The sequence below is a fragment of the Prinia subflava genome, chromosome 11 (genome assembly GCF_021018805.1).
Source record: "Prinia subflava isolate CZ2003 ecotype Zambia chromosome 11, Cam_Psub_1.2, whole genome shotgun sequence".
NCBI lineage: Eukaryota > Metazoa > Chordata > Aves > Passeriformes > Cisticolidae > Prinia > Prinia subflava.
In genome coordinates this window covers 3,423,346-3,442,317 of record NC_086257.1, presented here as the reverse complement: position 1 = coordinate 3,442,317, position 18,972 = coordinate 3,423,346, and the positions used below count along the sequence as shown (strand labels likewise).

Below are 18,972 nucleotides of genomic sequence, written 5' to 3'. Positions count from 1 at the left end.
CTGGACTTGCAGCTGTGCTAATGAATGCTTTCACATGGGACTTAATGTAACAGGTAAAGGAAAAAGCTTTTCAGTCCTGGTCTGGAGTGCCAGCCCTGCTCTGTGTTTCTGCACAAAAACACTGCACCAGCTCACACAAAAGGTTCCCAGGATTGTTTACTGCTGTGGCTGGCTTCTAATGAGGGAGATTTTTCAGCAGTAATTTGAAGAATTGCCATGCAAGGCAATAATTATTAAAAATTACTGCATTTATCAGTCAGATTGGCCATTCTCCATGGATATAATACAGGGCAAAGAATTGGGACCAACTTAGCAAGAGACCAAATATATTTCAGAGTGGCTGGAAAGCTCTGAGTGCTAAAGAAGAGTATCTGGAGCCTTGAGAACTTTTAGCTCTACCAAAAGTCACACAAGATGAACACAAATCTGGAAAGCTCTGTAGAACTGTAAGTCCCACCCTCTGAAGTTCTACTCATTTCCTCCAGACTTGTCAGAATTTTGATATTGAAGGCTTCTGGAAGAAACAAAACATTTCCAGCTGCATTAGTCTTCAGTCCTGACTTGGGTAAGGTAAGGTGAACATCACTATTTATCCTTGCATGATGTAGGTATATATTTTCTCTACAGGACAATGGAAAATGAAAATTGGGATTTTGTTTCCAGGCCACTTAACTGATTTTTCATTTTGATTCCATTTTATGAGCCTGCACACCCTCACACACATGCACAGACCCCATCTCTCTCTTTTTATCCAGCTGTCACTGTCCAGTGTTCCAAGACACTGACCTTTGATTGCAGCTGAGGTCTGCTCTTCCAGGTTTACTGTCTTTATTGATATGGTGCCACACTCAACATAAATTGTCTCTTCTTTTGAGCAGATCCAGCATCAGAGGGTTAATTCTGTCAAGCATCATCCCTGTGGATTGGTAAGAGTGCACCTTGTGCATGACAGGCTCCAGAGGAGTCTGTAAAATGCAGATGAGGTGAATATTCCAGTTAAGATAGTGCCTCTAAATTGTTTTTTAACAAGTCTCCCCTTGGGCACTGCAACCCTGTTTAGGCTTGTAGAGTCTTGTCATCAAGTATGAGGTTCTGAAATCTAGTAAAAAATTAGCCTCAAACTAATACCTCAAAGTCATACGTGCAAAGTAATATAAAGTGAAGAGATGCAAACCTTGTAGAAATCAACCTATCATAATGCCAGGGTAATTATCAATCCTTTCTGCAAGTCTTTCAGCAGGCACAGCTGTTTTTATCTTTTTATTTTTTTAATTACTATATTCAGTACAATATATTCAGTATATTGATACTTTAATATCCTTGACTTGTCATGAATTATCACATAAGTCACTGTTTGATTTATGAGGTTTTAAAATATCTTTATCAATGGCATTGTAGTGGTTTCCCAATAAATGGAACAGCATGGTGCCTGGAATAAAAAACCCAAACCTCATTCACACTCCCAGGTGAGAGCTACCAATACCTTTAACCATCAGATTGGGCAAAAGTGATGAATTCCTTTATTGAGCAGGTGAATTGGGGGTCAAACCAATTAGCAGATAAGCTTTTATTTAAAGGGAGGTTTAAAGGTTCTTGTGAGAGAGAAGATAAAGCTTTTCCTGTCAGTTACTGCAGTCTGTTGGAGAGCAGCCCCATCATTAGGAGCGTGCTGCACTGAGGCTGGGCAGTGTGTGCTCCCAGTTCTGCTCTTTTTCAGCATAAAAAGGGATTTGTTTCTTCACGTGGCTCTGCCAGGCCAGGCACTACAGCCCTAAAAGTGTCACTGCAGTGTCAGGATCCTGGTAACTGCACACAGCAGGACTAAAAAAACAAGACACAGCAATGATTGGAAACTTAAAGATAACCAGAGTATGGAAAGAAACACAAAATTCTTGTTATAAAAACCCCACAAACCTCACCCTGTAGGAAACATCCACTGAGGGGATTTGTACACTTACAATCCAATGAATGCTTCCTGCCCAGGAAAGCATCACTGAGAAAGGTGCAAGGAGCAGAGCAGCAAAATCTCCTGGAGAAGCAGTTCACAACTTTCCACAGCATGTTGAAATGTGCTTTATTTCATCTGATCTAGCTTGTTGCTTTCCATGGATGTGCTTTAATTTTATGGGTGTTTGCTTTAATTACTTCCACAAATTGTCAAGATGTTAAATATAATTTTTCAGCCTGGTTTCTATAAATTAACTTGTTCAAAGGATTGTCCAAGAGGACTTTGCTTGCTGTCTTACCTCCTGAAAACCACTTCTTGATTTATTCTGAAAAGCATTGATAGGAAAGATAAAAAATACCTGGAAGATAGTAAGAGAGTTTTAATTGTAATGAGGGCAACAACATATTTAGAATTGAGAATTATCTCACACATTCAGGAGCCATGAAATCAAAACTTGGACAATCTACCTAAACCCCACAGTTACCAGCCTAGAACACAAGTTGGAGTTTGTTCTAATCCTCTTGAAAAGAGGGATTTAATAGCCTAATAAGCTGTATTCCAGCTCAGTGATTTCAGAGTGACTTTCAAAGGGATTACATAGAAGAGTTGAACTATATTTAAGTGCTCTTAGGACCAGGTTCCAAACTTCACTTTACTTATTGTGTTTTTTCAAAGAACTCGATCAATACTCAAGCTTTGGTGTCTAGAAGATCTTTCTAGGCTTGCTTAGAATTATTGTTATTTTTCCTGGATAAAATCCCTTGAGATTCACAGGATAATGTGCAACCATTAAGACGAAAACACAATACCTGCTGTATGTGGTTTAATTTCAGTGTTTTGCTTACCAGCATGTCCTATCTGTTTTGTGTGGGCATTCACAGCTCCTGCAGACTGTGCAAGCTCTTCTTGAGTGACCCAGAACAAAGGATTTGTGCTCAGCCAGAACCTAAACAGGGAATTACACTCATTTCACTATTCAGTAAATAACTATTTCAAAACTATTTCAATTGCATCTGGAGCTTTTTAGTCTTTTACCATTGCAGAGGAAAACCGTGTTATTCAAAATCACACCTGAGCTGTCCACACAGCATCACTCATCTGTGCCTGACAAATCAGGAGTGTGGCCCAAAACACCAGGAACCCTTACACAGCTCTTCCTGTGTCTGCACCACGCACTTCCAAGTCTTTTCTCTTCCTCTAGGCTTGCTATTTCTTTTATTATAGAGATGGAAAATTAATCAAATTAACAGTAACTTCCCAGTTCTGGAACGATTCTTGAATTATTTGGGAGATATTCCTTGATGCCAAGAGATAGGATATAATCACATTACATTTCACTTTATGTACATTTTCAGCATTTGAAGTTTTGGAAAAGAGGTTGAACTTTATGTGCAGAATAATTTAAAAGTCAGGCAAATAAATCACTTATTTGAAATCCTGGACTTCTAAAGCCATCTCAAGATGTTTCCCAGAACTTTCCAAGGCCTTAGGTGAAAGATGGCCTTTGGAAAACTACAGGGCTTTGCCAAAATGATTCCAAAGCCAACATATGATACACAAAATTTACATTTGTTTCATCTCTTTCTGCTGCAAAAAGTCCTCTTCCAAATTTTTTCAGTGGCTGTGCTGCACACCTTGAAGCTCAGCTCTCACCACAAGCACTGCATTGCACACCTGTCACACACTTGACCATCTCTTCTAATTTCTGTTGTATCAGCAGTTTGTGATGCTAATTAAAAGTAAATTTACATATCTCATGGTACTTACATTTATTTTTTGATATGACAGTAATTAATTCTTCTGCATGAATTAAGTCTTGTCTGCCTGTGTTTTGTTTTTGAAGTTTCTTTCTTCAGCTATTTGGTGAAACAGCCTTGCAGCAAGGTCTTGAAATACCATAAAGAGATTTCATACTACAGGCTGTAAAGATTATTTTCATAATTTGAGTAATCAACACCATTATCTATTTGCCAATTGGAATACTATGAGCTATTCAATCATGTAGTTCTGACTAGAACATTGTTTTAAAAAAGTGACAAAATGAGGAAAAGCTGTTTAATTTCATCTGGGTTCATCACAAAATATTCTGCCAGAAAACAGAACATCCTAAAAGCTGCCCTGTTACAGACTGAGGAATGGGTGCAGTTTTACAAAGGCCTCAGGGTGTGCTGAGGAAAGTGTGATGCTCCCCTTGCAGCAGAGACCCTGAGTCTCTTCCCTGGCAGGGTGAGATAGTTTGACAAGTTTAAGCAGCCAGGTACTTCTCTCAAGCTCATGTGAGGGGAAATGATTCAAGAAGTAAAAAAACCCCCAGGAAATGCTTTCCCAGAATGTGTCAGTGTTGGAAGGTGAATTTTATGTCCACTTGTTGTCTTATCTAAAGCTGACGTTCTCTCCTTTGATTAGGAAATGATACCTGCCCTCTTTCACTCAGTTATTTCATCCAAACACTTCAGCATCCAAGCTGGAGCCGTGACTCTTAAGCATGATAAACAACATGGGAAAGGAAAGCAACACAGAAAAAAAATCCTGTGGATGTGGTATAGGTGTGCTCTACAGATGCTCAAAGTTTAATATGGATGCATTTTCAGGTTGTCCTGTTAGATGCTCCATCTCGAATTTTGCAGTCCAGAGCTCCTTTGGAAAGATAGCAGAACATCAGAGTAAAGCTGTTTGTAAACCAGTGCTGTTACAAATGATTTAGGTTATTAAAAGTTTACCTCTATATGCAATTCATTACAAGCAGAACTTCTTACAAAGAAAACAGAATATTTAATTATGAACTAGTACCTCAGACCAGCTTAAGGGTATGTACAGCAATGCTCCAGTGAACAAACAGCTTGTGCATTGAACAGTATTACTGGTTTTCACCATTTTACTCTTGAATTGTGTAGGAATTAGGATGAATTTCAACATGGGAAGGGCCAGGAAAAGTACCAGCAACAGTGCAGATATAGAGACAGAAACAATGTGTGTGTGAATCAGCACCACCAATACCCAGCAGGAGAAATGGCCATAACATCTGAAGTGACTCATGAGATGTCACAGCAGATATTCATGGTGAAACTGTGGAGAGAATCCAAGACACACCTACTCTGATCTCCTTCAAAAAGGTTTTCTTATCAGGTATTAAAAGGTTAAAGATACTTTACAGCAGAATCTGAGTTCTCTGTGCAATGGGACTTGTCACTGACAGGCTCTTTGACAGCTTAAGTTGCAGTAAAGCAAAGTGTGAAACAATATCTATGCAAAAATTTCTTTCCTGTGTTGCTAGCTCAATTAAGATTATTGAATATTGTTATAGATCTGGGGAAAAAAAAAAGGCCAATTGCAAGCAAATACCACTCAACTTTTCTAATGAAATACTTATCCCACTAATTCTAAAAGGCTGTGTAAGAGGAATGATTCTTCTCACAACAATTACACCTCAATCTATTTTGGAAAAGGAGAGAGAAGTGTCCAAAGGTGTGGATTACTTTTCAGCTGATTGTGCTTCTATGTGCTGTAACTCCCACTGACCACAGAGAGGCTGACAAATTATGTGCTACCTCTGCTGGCTGCCTTCAAATTCACATTTAAAAATCAGTTCCACAAGATTTTTACAAAATTTGTTGCAGGTTTGCAATACTTGTAGTAATATCTTAGCTCTGTAGCATCCTTTTTATTCCTTATGCTTAGAATCTACAGAATATTTTTGCTATCAAAGTATAGAAAGGAAATGACAAAAAGGACTCCTTTCATAATTCTGTTTTGGCTGATTCTGAATTCCTGTTATTACTTGCTATGCTGATTTTTTTTAACACTTCCATCCCACATTATAAGTGATAAAAGACTAGAATCTAAATCTTTCCTGACTTTCTTCTGTCATTTAGTTCCATTTTAGTTATGCTTAAATACTTCTAACTCCCAATCAGAAACTAATTTTTAACAGAAAGCCATGTTAATGTCAATGAGCTTTATATCAAACACATCATGTTAAGAAAGCAAGTAGAGAATGAATGGTTTTGCTCTATTTTTTAAGTTAAATGTCAAGTAATTTTCAGCTGATTTAAAAATTCTAGTGTTGCACCAGTGCCATGGGTTCCTGTTTGCTTCAGGCAGCTGTAAACCCTTGCTTTTAAAGAAAAACACCCCACTGAGTTCCCAACACCAAATCCAGAGAACTCACATTGGAACAGACTTTGGACAAAGGCCTTATCATTTGAGAAGTTCTGTTATAAATTTTATCTGCTGACATAATTCAGATGTTAAAGAGATTGCAGCCTGAGCAAGCTGAGCTTATTTGTTGGCAAAGGCTGAGAAGAATTGCCTTAAAGAACAAAATTAGGAGAGTTTCATGCCCCCACCTCACTTCTTGCAGAAGATTGGAAAGTGGATGTTGGTAATAGGAAATAGCTTGGCCAACATCCAGCTCATTCCTTCTATTTTTCATTTTTGAAAAATATTGAAAAACATTTCATATTTGTGTTCGATGTACAATTTAAACACAATCCCCTGCCCTTTTCGAAGGGCTCAGTTGAACAATGTGTATATGCACATATCCCAAAACACTCCTCAGAACTATTTCCTAACAACTTCTGACACAGATGTGTGTCAACTAGCAAGAAAATAGCAGTGCCCAAGCTTCCAATATGGATAAAAAAAGGTCGGGGTTCACCTCACACCTACCCAGAACAGGCACAAACCTCAGAGACAGTTGGTGCACTGTGGCTGCCATCCCTGCCTCACTCTGCAGGGTCCTAAAAGCTTCCCTGAGAAGAAATCCTACTTCAGGCTAGTACAGAGGACTGAGCAGGGAGAGCACAAACAGCTCAGTCATCTTGCAGATGAGCTGGAAATAATTTCCAGTTCATTTAAGTCTCTTTCTTTTTTTGTACAGCATTTTAAGGAAGCAGTTTTTTTTCCTTTTAAAAGCAAACTGGTGCTTTCTTCCCCCCCTCCCCACCCATTACCCTCAATCTGGTCAGTGCCTCAGACTGATTTTGGCACAAAATTTGTTACAGACATTAGATGATGGCCTTGGATATTGTGCTGTATTTCACAATACAGATGGTTTGGGTGCTTTGGTAGAAGCTCTAATGACTAAACCATAGGTTTTGTTGCCTCTTGGGATTTTAAAGCCTAAATACTTGTTTCCAAAATTACTTGCAGCTAGAATTCCTGGTGACAGTTACGACCCTGGGGGGCAATTCCATGCACCAGGAAACCTCTAGCTGAAGAGATGGATATGTGACAAGCAAATCACTTCCTTGCTCTGCAAATACAGTTTCATGCCAGTCACTTTAATACAATAGCATGTAGGTGGCATTTGGTTTGCAAGGGTCTCATCACTAAGGAAATAATTTCCTGTGTAGGTGCAGAGCCTCCTATAAATACTGGAAACAACACAAAGTTTTTGTGTTATCACTGCCTTCTGTTGGATATACTGTTAGATATGCAAAAAAAAAAAAATTCTTTCCAGTTCAAGTACATTATTAGCCTGGTTTTTTCACCTTTTCACAGCCAAGATAGGCCCTTTCAGCCTTTTGCAGCAGCGAAGCATTAAACTACTCCAGGAGTTTAAAATGGCCACAGAGTTGGGTCTGTGGATCTTTCCAAGGGATTTTGCTGCATAAGAGCCAAAGTGAACCATTGGGAGCCCAAAGAATCCTTTTATTCTGTCTGCAAAGTGTCTGACACAGTGGGCTTGTCCACAGTGATGATTCTAGATATTGCAGAAAAACAAATGTTAGAGTCAATGCAATTTCAGGAACAGTAGAGTTCCATTAGCATAAAAGCAGCTGCAAAATCAGATTCTAATTCTGCTAAAAGTGCAGTGAAGACATCACATACTGGGATTAAGAGTCTTCTGAAAACAGAGCTATTGTTCTGGGTTTTGGAGCAATCCTCTGACTGATGGGAGCCTTAGGACAAGTTATCTGCCTTACCAGACACTAGTAGCCTCCACAAAATATTGTGAGGGAAAAACTCACTCAGGAGTCTAAATTCGTCACCTGAAGGGTGACTTCATTGCTTAGCAACATAAACTAAATTCCTCTTGCCAGAATTCTCACTGTTACATATTTCAACAAGCTCATCAAAGCAATCTCAGGGAAGAGTGTTCATCTTGGGATTGTAGCAATGATGAGATCAGAGATTTCACAGTTTGCCAACACATAGGTTGCCTTGTTGAGCCTTGCTGTGCCATCAGAAGATGTCATTTCAAACACTGAAGAAACAAGCCTGATGGTAACAGTGGTGTAACTATGGCTGAGAACTCAAACTGTTAGAACATGATGAAAAACTATTAGAACATTAATTAAAAAAGGCCTTTGGTCAGCTGTCTTTGTTTGGAAAAACAGGTATCTGACAGGGAAAAACAGGAGTTTCCCTTGGAATGGAGAATGTAAAAACCCCTCCCTCCAAATTATTACAAATTTGCAGTTAGGAGCTTTCAGGCAAAAATATGGGAATAGGAATAACAGTTCTTTACTAGGAATATTAAAAATACAAATGCAGTAATACAAAAAAACCCAAGCAAACAAACAAAAGTCCTAGAAAACCTGACAGAGTCAGGAATACGACCTGACACCCTGTTGACCCGGGTGTTGGAACCAGTCCAAATAAATCCTCCTGGAGTGACAGATGTGGTTCTGTTGGAGCAGAGATGATCCTGCAGACAGGTTCATTGGTGCTGAGATGAGTCCAGTCTTCCTCTGGGAATCCAGTGGAAAAGAGGAATGTCTGGGGTCCCTGTGTCCCCATTTTTATCTGGGTAGGAATGTTTGGCTCCTCCCCACTGGGTGGAGCATCTCCCAATGGATGATGGAATGTGTCAGTCACTGTGAGCCTCAATGGCCCATGAACAGAAGATATCCCTGAGGGTGGGCAGTGGTGACAGAGATCACAAACACTGCCCCACCTGGTTTAACAGCTGGGCTGTTATCAGAAGGCATCTGCCCTCCTCCCCTGGAGTTACAAGAGATAAAGAAAAAAGAAACCATCCCCAAACTGCTTTCTACAGATGAAATAGAATACACTTTTTTTTTAGTTACATAATCCAAAACATCTGCTGGCAGCAGCAGAGCTACTAAGGTGGGTGAAGAAACCAGAAATCTTGAAACAAGAGATGTTGCTGCATGTGTCAGACTCCAGCCTGGTTTTGAGGCCAAAGACTCAATTGCAGCAGGAGCTGTGTGTGGTTGGACTCCAAGCAGTTGCAGGTACTGTTGGATACACCCTTCTCCCTCCTTCTCTGCACAACAAAAGCATCATGTGACAATACTGGACCTGGCGTGTGTCTTCTCATCCCAGTGAGGACACTGGCATAAAGAGAAAGGAATGCTATCATCCCAGGAGCATCCACCTTTCCCTGATTCAGGCCTTATTCCTGAACCCCTATTTTCATTTTTCTTTGTATCACGACAAAGTCAGAATCTTTAGAAAGAATGCTAAACAAAAACCATGGGTAATTTCTCAAATTTGACCACATGTACTCTGTCCTTACATACACCTATATTAAACTAGATTTGTGCCTACTGAAAATACTTTTAAAAGCCTGGTCCATCATTTAGAATGAAGGCAGCTGTCAGAAACCTGCCCTGCAGCTGCAGTGAAGCCCTTTGGGGGTCATGCTCCTCCTTTGGTGGAGGTTGTGATGCTGCTGGGGTGGTGAAAGGCATGAGACCATCAGAATCCCCCTGCTATGATGGAACAAAGTGTGCTTTATTGTGTTTTAGTGCACAGATGAACCACACAATTATCAAATTAACACTTCATTCACTTTGTGTTGTTGAACCTAAGTCATACCATATTTTACAGTTCTGCAGGATTCGAGCTACTGTGGCTTAAGAGTAAATTATGGAACAGTAGTTTAATGAAATTCTGTGTTGGCAAAGAAAATATAACCTGGTTTTGCCGGTTATGAGATTTGCAGGTTAAACAGGGTTTCATTAGTTCTGTGTACAAAGTCAGCATGGTTGTTGAGATAATTTAAGGATTCAGTGTGTAGAGAACTAAGAGAAAATTGTTTCTAGGGCAGTGAGGTGGCACTCTTATGCTTTTCCTTCCCTTTCTACATCAAACCATTGGATCCTTTACAGCAAACCTTGAAATGGATTAAAACCTAAAAATTGATTAAAAACTAAAAATACAGTGGATAGCAGAATCAAAAGCAAAATTCAAAAAAACCTCATTAAAATTAGGAATGGTAATAATCATTAGGAAACCTAAGATTGCTAAATACATTAACAAAACTGCATTTATTACTCCTGTTTTTTTACTAAGCTGGAAAGGTTTTTTTACAGTTTTTTACTGTAGCTGGAAAGGCTGAATTAACAGGTTACAACCAGCAACAGTTGTAAAATTCTCTATAGCTAAAACAACTGGTTTTATTAGCACATCTCAGTTCCTTGTGGTGAAGACAGACTTAAAGAAGGCTCCCCTTTTGTCCCTATCACAGCAAATCACTTTTTGTTGTTGCTGGGGGCCTTGCTTAGCTGGAAGTATAATATATATATTTATATATATGTAGTGTAAAATATAATATTGAAATATATATATAGAGAGAGTGTAAAATATTATATTTTAATATATATATATATAGTGTAATACACTGCAAGGTTACCCCAAGATTTTAATTCATGTTTAGACACCTCACCTTATCTGAGTCACAAGTTTTGCTGTCAAGGGACAAAGGTATGATTTTAGAGACACTCCAATATATGGGTTTGTATTCTTTGGGTAGTGAGAAAGCAGAAAATCAATTTTCTAAAACATTTTGTTAATGTACAGGTATTTTTGGTTTTGTGCCTGGGTAATCTTATTAAGCAGAATGAGAAGTGTTTCTAGAAAACATGACCCACTGACATTTAGCAAACCACTGTGCACACATTACAAAATTAGGATTACTAGCTGCTTCCCTAATATTGCTGGAGAAGTGACTGTCACTGTCCAAAGGCCAGGAGCTCTGTTCTCCCCATTTATGCTGTACAGACCCTTTTCCCAAGAGTGATTTCTCCAAGGATTTGTTTTCTCCTTGCAATTACATAGGAGAAACCACTTAGTCTTCCCAATAAATGCTAATTACCATGATTCTGAGGCAAACACTGGAACTAAAGAGAGAAAATTCTCAGCTGATAGGAACCTCTGGAGCTTTGTTGTCATCAGCTGAAGTTCTGGTCTTGAACCAAGAGAGGGACAGATATGGAAACCCAGGAAGTGGCTTTATACAGATGTGCTCTACTTTCCCAATATTAACAAACCAGAAAGTATTTCCTTGGTGTATATAAACCCCATGAAGATTAATTATTGAAATATTTTAAATCTGCAAACTCTAGCAGTGGAACAGGGGGCTGCAGTGCCAGTCCTTGAGCCTATAAACCCCTGTGACCCTTCACTTTCCATCCCCTCATGGCAAAGGCAGTGACACACTCCACAAGAGGAGCTTTACCCCTTTCTTCCCAGTGTGCAGCCCAGAAAGACTTTTAGCTACAAATTTTTTAAAGTTGTCAAAAATGTTGACTTAGCAAAGATTTTTATCAGCTTTGCCTTAATTGCTAGAAGGGAATAACCAGTGATAAAAATCATGTGCCTTATTAATATATAAATAAATTATGATAGCAGTCTTTCTGTCTCCAGGAGGTTGGTGAAAAATGGCTTGTCATGGTTGGGTGGCATTTACTTTTCTATCTGTCAATATTTGGAGGATTTTATTACTTTGCAGTGCCAAGTTTAAAATGGCTAATGGAAATACTAAAATGGAATTAATCTAACTAAATAAAACTGGTTCTCAGAGTGTTATTCCCTTGACAGTAACTTAATGTGCTTTCTGAAACAAAGCTATGGTGGAAAAATGGGTTATATTTAAATTTATATGTTGTTCATTTACTTTCAGGAACTTTTTTTTCTGCAGTGGCAAGCCATGGTGCTTTATGATCACTATACCTCAAATCTTTTTACAGGACAGAAGGTTAGAGGTGGCCAGAGGGTTTCCAGATCCACTGACTTGCCAAATGTTCTACTTCTGGAAATCACCAAGAACACAGAGGCAGGTAATTACCCTCGTTAGGAACTGCCCCAGGTCACTGCTGCAGAGTTTGGCCAGTCTAACAGGGGTGGCCTGACATGAAAATCACACACACCTCTGGCTGGAGCTGCAGTGTTTAACAAAACCACAGGTGCCAGCTGAAGGTCTGTGCCAAAAAAGAACCCTCTTGCCAAGTGAGCTCTGCTGCCTGCAGTGACAGCACCGTTCTGTCATCTGTGCTGGATGCAGCCTGCAGTTTCTGAGGGGCACTCCATCATACCTGGAATAGTTGCTGTTCAGAGACATCAATAACAAGGACGTTTGTAGTCTATTCATGCAAATATCGTACATTAAGTTAATTATTATCCCTTTATACTTCTCATTGCACCATTTTTAAACTTTATACACTATCTTTTCCAGAAGTGTTTAATGAGTTACTTTCAATAAAGAAATGCACACTTTCACTTTGGAAAGCAGGAAAGAGAAGACCCAGGAAATGAAACACAGCTCTGAAAAAAACACAAGCAATAACTGCTGAAAGAGAGCTGAACTGAAGAACCAGCAAAGCACCAGAAGCTGAGAAACACAAAGGATGATCTCACTGTCAAAGCAGCAACCACTCCAGCCAAGATTTGGGAGCTGTGGGAGGTAGGCAGAGATGCCTCAGGTGATGACAGGAAAGCTCCTGTTCTGTGCACACACAGGGGGCAGCTCCAGTGGATCACAGAGTTGTTACAAAGCTCTCTTGCAGTTGTGAGCACAGATTTTTAAGAAGTGTCCAAGGCAGAAACAAGACACACTAATAATGCACACAAAACTTGGGGATGACAACAACCTTTGCATTTAAGGCACTGCAGATTTTTCATAACTACACTGAGGGAAAAGGGAATGACAAGAAACTGTGGCACAAATGTGGTTTTGCGTTCACCCACACTGCTCTTGGATTGCATTGGCCACACACTTAATTACAATTCCTTGATGTTTGCTTCCTGTCTACAGATTCCACGTTGGACAAGTGGCAGCTTGGTCATTAAGCTGACCTGAGCTCAGACTCAGTCCTAGTACAAAAACTCCACAAGTTGGGAGTTTTTTGCACCTTGGAAATATTCATGACAATTCCTCTTTCCTTTCCAACAGCCTGTATGAAGTCCCATTCACTTCTTCATTTTCATCATTTAGGATGTCACTGCCAGCATGTCTGGGTCTTACCTATCACTGCAGGAAGCCTCTGGCAAGTATGCAGATATATCAATAGTCCATAAGAGATAGATGTAATCCACTTATTTCTAATTTACTACAGAGCATCACCCATGACATCCAAGCCACTGGAAGGAATGCAGCAGAGACTGAGAGGCAGAGTTTCTGTGAGCCATGCCCCATCTTCTGGCTTCATAGCAGTTTCTATTTCAAATGCCTCAGCTTGTCCAGGGTTCTTTATCACTCACCTGTAAAACTGCCATTAAGACAAATTGTCCATTTTTCTCTTATTTTATGTCTACAGAGCCATGCTGTCTTCTGCCATCACCATCTTCAATGGAAGTTTTCCACGCCTCCCTTAAGATTTTCTCTGAGCACCAGAGCCCAGCTGACAGGCAGTGGAGGGATGAAAGCTCCGTGTCTCATTCCAAAAGAGATGGAACAAGAGGGCTGGAGCTGACTTGCTGTGAGATAGCACAACACTTTGTCTCTTGGGACAGTCATGGTGCCCACGTATTACCTCACATCAGAATAAGGCAAAGTCATTGCTCCAGAGCTGAAACAATCCTGAACCAGGTGGATTTCAAATTGTAGCAAATACCAGTGCTGGCTTTGAGGACTACAGCCCAAGACATCAATTTAACTATGGTAGAAAGATCACGGATGCAAGAAGTCAAGATTCTTACCCATAACCTGAAGCCTTGAAAATTTTAATGCCATTTCACTTGGCAAGGGAAAGGGTAATAAGATAACACAATCCTTAACCTTATTCTACTTTATAATTTCTTGCAAAAATATGCAATTCCTGGACCAAGTTATCTTTTTAGCAACAAAAAGATGTGTTTAAGAAAAGACTAGATGTGGCACTTGGTGCCATGGTTTAGTTGAGTTTAGGGTTGGGTTGGACTTGATGATCTTGGAGGTCTCTTCCAACCTAATGATTCTGTGATTCTGTAATAAATGTTCTTCTGACCAAGACTCATTGGCAGCAGCATGGCATTAGCTGGGTGATCTGCCAGGAATGGACTCAGTAATGCCACTTGATCAGTCTTGATCTTCATCCCAACTTCTTTTAGACCTGGAATTGATATGCAAAAGATCCCATCTGTGCTGTCCCATGTAAAACTCAACATTCAAGAGCACAAAACACAACTGCTCAGAAGTTATACAGATTCACTTGACCTCTTATTAAATGCAAGAATTAGTGTTGGGCTTTATCCTTCTTCCTTGAGCATTTCCTGGCAGCATCAACTCCTCCTGTCACTCATCTTTCAGGGATATTTTGTTGTTGGTCTACATGCAGAAACACTTTCTCATAAGACACATCTATAACTGAAGGTTATCTCTAGAATTATAGACTCAGCTTTAAAGACAAAGTCACAAATCCTGTCACTGACATCTAGGACCCTGGACAGACACATAGCCAAAAATGTCACGGTATATAATGTTATACAACTCACAATTAAATTATATAAAGATCGTCATGGCAAGAAACAAAGTTCTCTAACAAGTTAACACTCAGCCATGCCTCTTCCAGTCTGCAGTTACAAAATAAAGAAGTCATAGGAGTCCTGAGTCTACAGAAAAAATTATACACAGGGTGCGGCCTTGCGTTCCAAAATGATTTTTCCACAAACTGATGAAAAACAGGTTGACAGCAACTATTTGTAATCCATCAGTAAATCAATTTTTTCCTGTAGAGTTCTGGGTTGTAATGAACTTGTTCATTCTGAGTACTCTGATCTTACAGATTGAAACATGAATCTTCTTGTTGTGGTATGGTTTACACAGAGGGAAGTACAGTTTTGTGGGAACTAGCTTTATCCATATTAAAAAAAGAAAAAAGAAAAAAGAAAAAAGAAAAAAGATTTGAGTCCCTTCTCAGGACTGGAGTTTGCTGTCTATTAGGTTGTGGTTGAAGCAGCTCTTAAATCTGGGGGTTTTATATAGGCTCTTCAAATCGTAAACTCACTTCCACAATTTCTTTTAAAAATGTTCTGTGGAGGGGGTTTTCATTTTGATGGGACAGCATCACTGCTGCTGAATTTGTTTACCTGGATGTATTGCACTGAACTTTAGGCCTTTAAATTGATTTCTCTTCACGTTAATAAAATTCTCTGATGTTAAAATGAGTTTATTACATTTATGCATTTGTTGGCCAGGTAAGATCAATATTAAAGGTAGGACCTGTAAAAGTTGGTGAGTTTGCTCTGGAATTTAGAAGATTAGTAGCACATAAAAGTCCATGTTGCTGCTTATAGGATGGCCTGTAGTTCATGCATTCCTCCTTCTTGCAGAAACTGATCCAAATATTTTTTGGATACTCAGGTACCATGAAGGTGATTTAATGGTGTTCATATTTCTGGGGGATTTGACACTCTGCAGTTCATAGCCTGGAACATTTCCTAACCTGTGTCATGGGTAATGTAACCAAAAAATGTGTTTTCTATTTCATGTGTTGAAACCAGATTGAGGAGATTTTTTTCCCTTTATCTCTTGTAACTCCAGGGGGAGGAGGGTGGATGCCTTCTGATAACAGCCCAGCTGTTAAACCAGGTGGGGCAGTGTTTGTGATCTCTGTCACCACTGCCCACCCTCGGGGATATCTTCTGTTCATGGGCCATTGAGGCTCACCAGTGACTGACACGTTCCATCATCCATTGGGAGATGGAACACCCAGTGGGGAGCACCCAACCATTCCTACCCAGATAAAAACGGGGACACAGGGACCCCAGACATTCCTCTTTTCCACTGGATTCCCAGAGGAAGACTGGACTCATCTCAGCACCACTGAACCTGTCTGCAGGATCATCTCTACTCCAACAGAGCCACATCTGTCACTCCAGGAGGATTTATTTGGACTGCTTCCAACACCCTGACAACAGGGTGTCAGGTCATATCCCTGACTCTGTCAGGTTTTCTAGGACTTTTGTTTGTTTTCTTGCCTTTTTTTAATTTTTTTTTTATTATTTTTTTATTTTTTTATTATTTTTATTACTGCATTTGTATTTTTTAATATTCCTAGTTAAGAACTGTTATTCCTATTCCCATATTTTTGCCTGAAAGCTCCTAACTGCAAATTTGTAATAATTTGGAGGGAGAATTTTACATTCTCCTTTCCAAGGGAAACTCCAGTTTTTCCCTGACAGATACCTGTCTTTCCAAACCAAGACAACCTGTCATTATAAAACTCCAAGTCTCACTCCCTCCCATCCCCATGGAGGAGAGGTGCTGACAGCAGCTCACTGTCATGCCCACGTGCTTTTCCCATCACCACAAGTGCTGCTTATGTGGTTCCATTATCAACTCATCTTTATTCTTCTCATTGTTTTGCTGTCAAATTCAGGATCTCATCACTGACACTGATGAGGGATCTCTTTCCTTGCCCAGCCATTCCTTGGCAGGCCTGATGCTGCTGCACTTGCTCCCGATAGACTGAGGCAGGGAAACTGGCCCATGCCCTTGGGAATTCCTCAGCTTTTTCTTCTGCTTATGGACTTGCAGGCAATTCCATTGTGTGCTCTTCTCTTTTGTTTTCTGCTGTGCCACAGATTTTTTTTTTTAACTTCTGCAGAGTTATAATCCCAGCCAAGGAAATGGCAGGTGAATGTCACCTGCCACCTATCCAAACATTTTGTTGGGTTGGAAGGGCAATGAGAAGCAGTGAGCAGAGGGCCAAGAGAAGGACAAGAGAGCAATAAGTGGGATTCTGTGGCAATCTCTTTCACGCCGATGCAATGCCTGGATCAGAGAGTGTCTGAATCAGAAAGAGATTTCTGTTCCAGGCACCTGAAACAGGATCCACTGTGGTAAAAATCTCCACAAACTGTCAAGAAACTGAGCAGTGGTTGAAGATACACAGTAGCCAAGGGATGTTTGCCTTACAAAACAATTTTGAGAAGTAGTTGAAAATGTTTTTGATGCTATTTTCTACTAGTATTCCATTTTTATACTCCAGAGCAGAAAAAAACTGTGATAAAAACCAGCTCCTGGATTAGGGTACCTCAAGAAAGGCTTAGTCCGACAAAGTGGTGACTGCCCTAAAATGCAGTTCTACTGCAGGTTGGGGCATGATTACAGCATTTTTTTTCTTTTAAAGTTGCACTTTTGCATCAGTTCCTTAAGCTATCACTTTTACCTCAGACAAATGATTTTCTACAAGCAAAAATTTTGCAGTTTCACACATGGAATGGTTTAAACCAGAAAGGCTGCCAGTGCCTCTGAGAGAAGCATAAACAGTGAAGAAGGGCATAGAGGAACACGATCTCCTGTGATTCTTCCAGGCCCACACAGTTGCAAAGCTGCAACACCTAATTTGCACCATCAAATATGGCAATGCTTCAACTACTAGAAGCCATTAGATTTTCCTGATTTAAATATACAGGAGTTCATAAAGGAGTAGGAAGTAAGTCTGTCTCATCACAACATTCATGTGATCTTTCCAATACTCTCATTCACACTCAGCTCAGAAAATGGCATTGCAGACATTATATCGCTACATTTGCATGTCTAACAAATATTACTTTGATGTGTATTATCAAAATCTGTCACTTTTGATAGATAATATAAATCTTCTCTATGCTTAGTTCTTCAGTTCATCACTAAATTGGGTACTAAAAGATCTGGAGTGTTCCACAGTTAAATTCTGAGACATAAACTATGTAAAAAGTAAAAGTAAAAAAAACAATTCAAACATGAGAATGGGGTGTCCTACATGCCCAAAGTTTATTACCAGGAGGTTTTCCTGAAAGGCAGCCCAAATACCTGGAGAACCCTATATAATGTTGAATTATACTTAGCCATCTTGTATTGTTTACACACTTCAGATGTTGCTGTTGAACTCTCCCCTAGGCACGAAAGATGTTGAATTTTTACCAAAGGCGAAAGCAATATGTGTGCATTTTGCAAAATGATTTAATTACTGCACAATTGCTTGGCAAGAGGGATGCTGAAAGCCACACAACTAAGTTGCAATCAGTGGTGTGCATGTGCAAGCTTACATTTCAAGGAAAGGAAAATAAAAAATGGTTGTTGCAAATACAAGACATGAAAAATGACCAGAGCACTGAAAGCTGAGGCCAGGATTTCTGAAGATGTTTAGGTAATAAATTGGTCATATATGGCCAAGATAAACTTTCTATCCAGTTAGAAATTACTATATTTTGTTTCATTATTTTTTAATGTCCTGAGTCTTGTAGTAAAATAACTTCTTTGTTTTGTTTGCTTTTCCCTCTTCCTTTAGATGGAGAAAAAATTTCAGATTTTCTGATTTACAGTAAATAGTGGGGAAGAGGATCATTGTGAGGATTTTGTTGCTGCAAAACTGGCACATCAGTTATTTGGGAAGGTATTTGCTCATCTCGTCAGCTATGTTGTGTACTAATTAAACTGATGGATTATTAGCCAGGGAGAAATCTTCAAAGCTGTTTTTGGAATGCTGGAGGCACCTTGCAGAATGAAAAATGCAAACAGCTTGATGGTTTACAGGAAATAATTAAATGCACAAGTGATGTTACAGCACTGCCCGTGGGTTATTACAAAGCCTCTTCCCCCTCCAAGCCCAAACCAGGTCTGTTAATGGCACTGCACTGAGTAACCCTTGAACACTTACCTTTAACATGCTGCTGGCTTGTTCTTTGGAGAAGCTTATCCTTTATTGACATTTTTATTTGCTTTGCATGTTTTACTTTGCAGGCAGTGTGGACACAACCCCCCAGCTGAGAATTGCTACAGTCACCTGCCAAAAGTCTTTGTTTGGAAAGACAGGTGTCTGCTAGGGAAAGTTGGAGCTTCCCTTGGAATGGAGAATGTAAACCCCCTC

General features: G+C 39.7%; 1 long non-coding RNA gene across 1 annotated transcript; it reads left to right on the top strand.

Moving 5' to 3' along the window:
* Window positions 1-336: 336 nt before the first annotated feature.
* Window positions 337-16,108, top strand: LOC134556033 (uncharacterized). Its single transcript, XR_010081540.1, has 3 exons — window positions 337-570; window positions 11,890-12,602; window positions 13,456-16,108. It is a non-coding gene; the product is annotated as an uncharacterized LOC134556033 (long non-coding RNA).
* The last annotated feature ends 2,864 nt before the right edge of the window (window positions 16,109-18,972 follow it).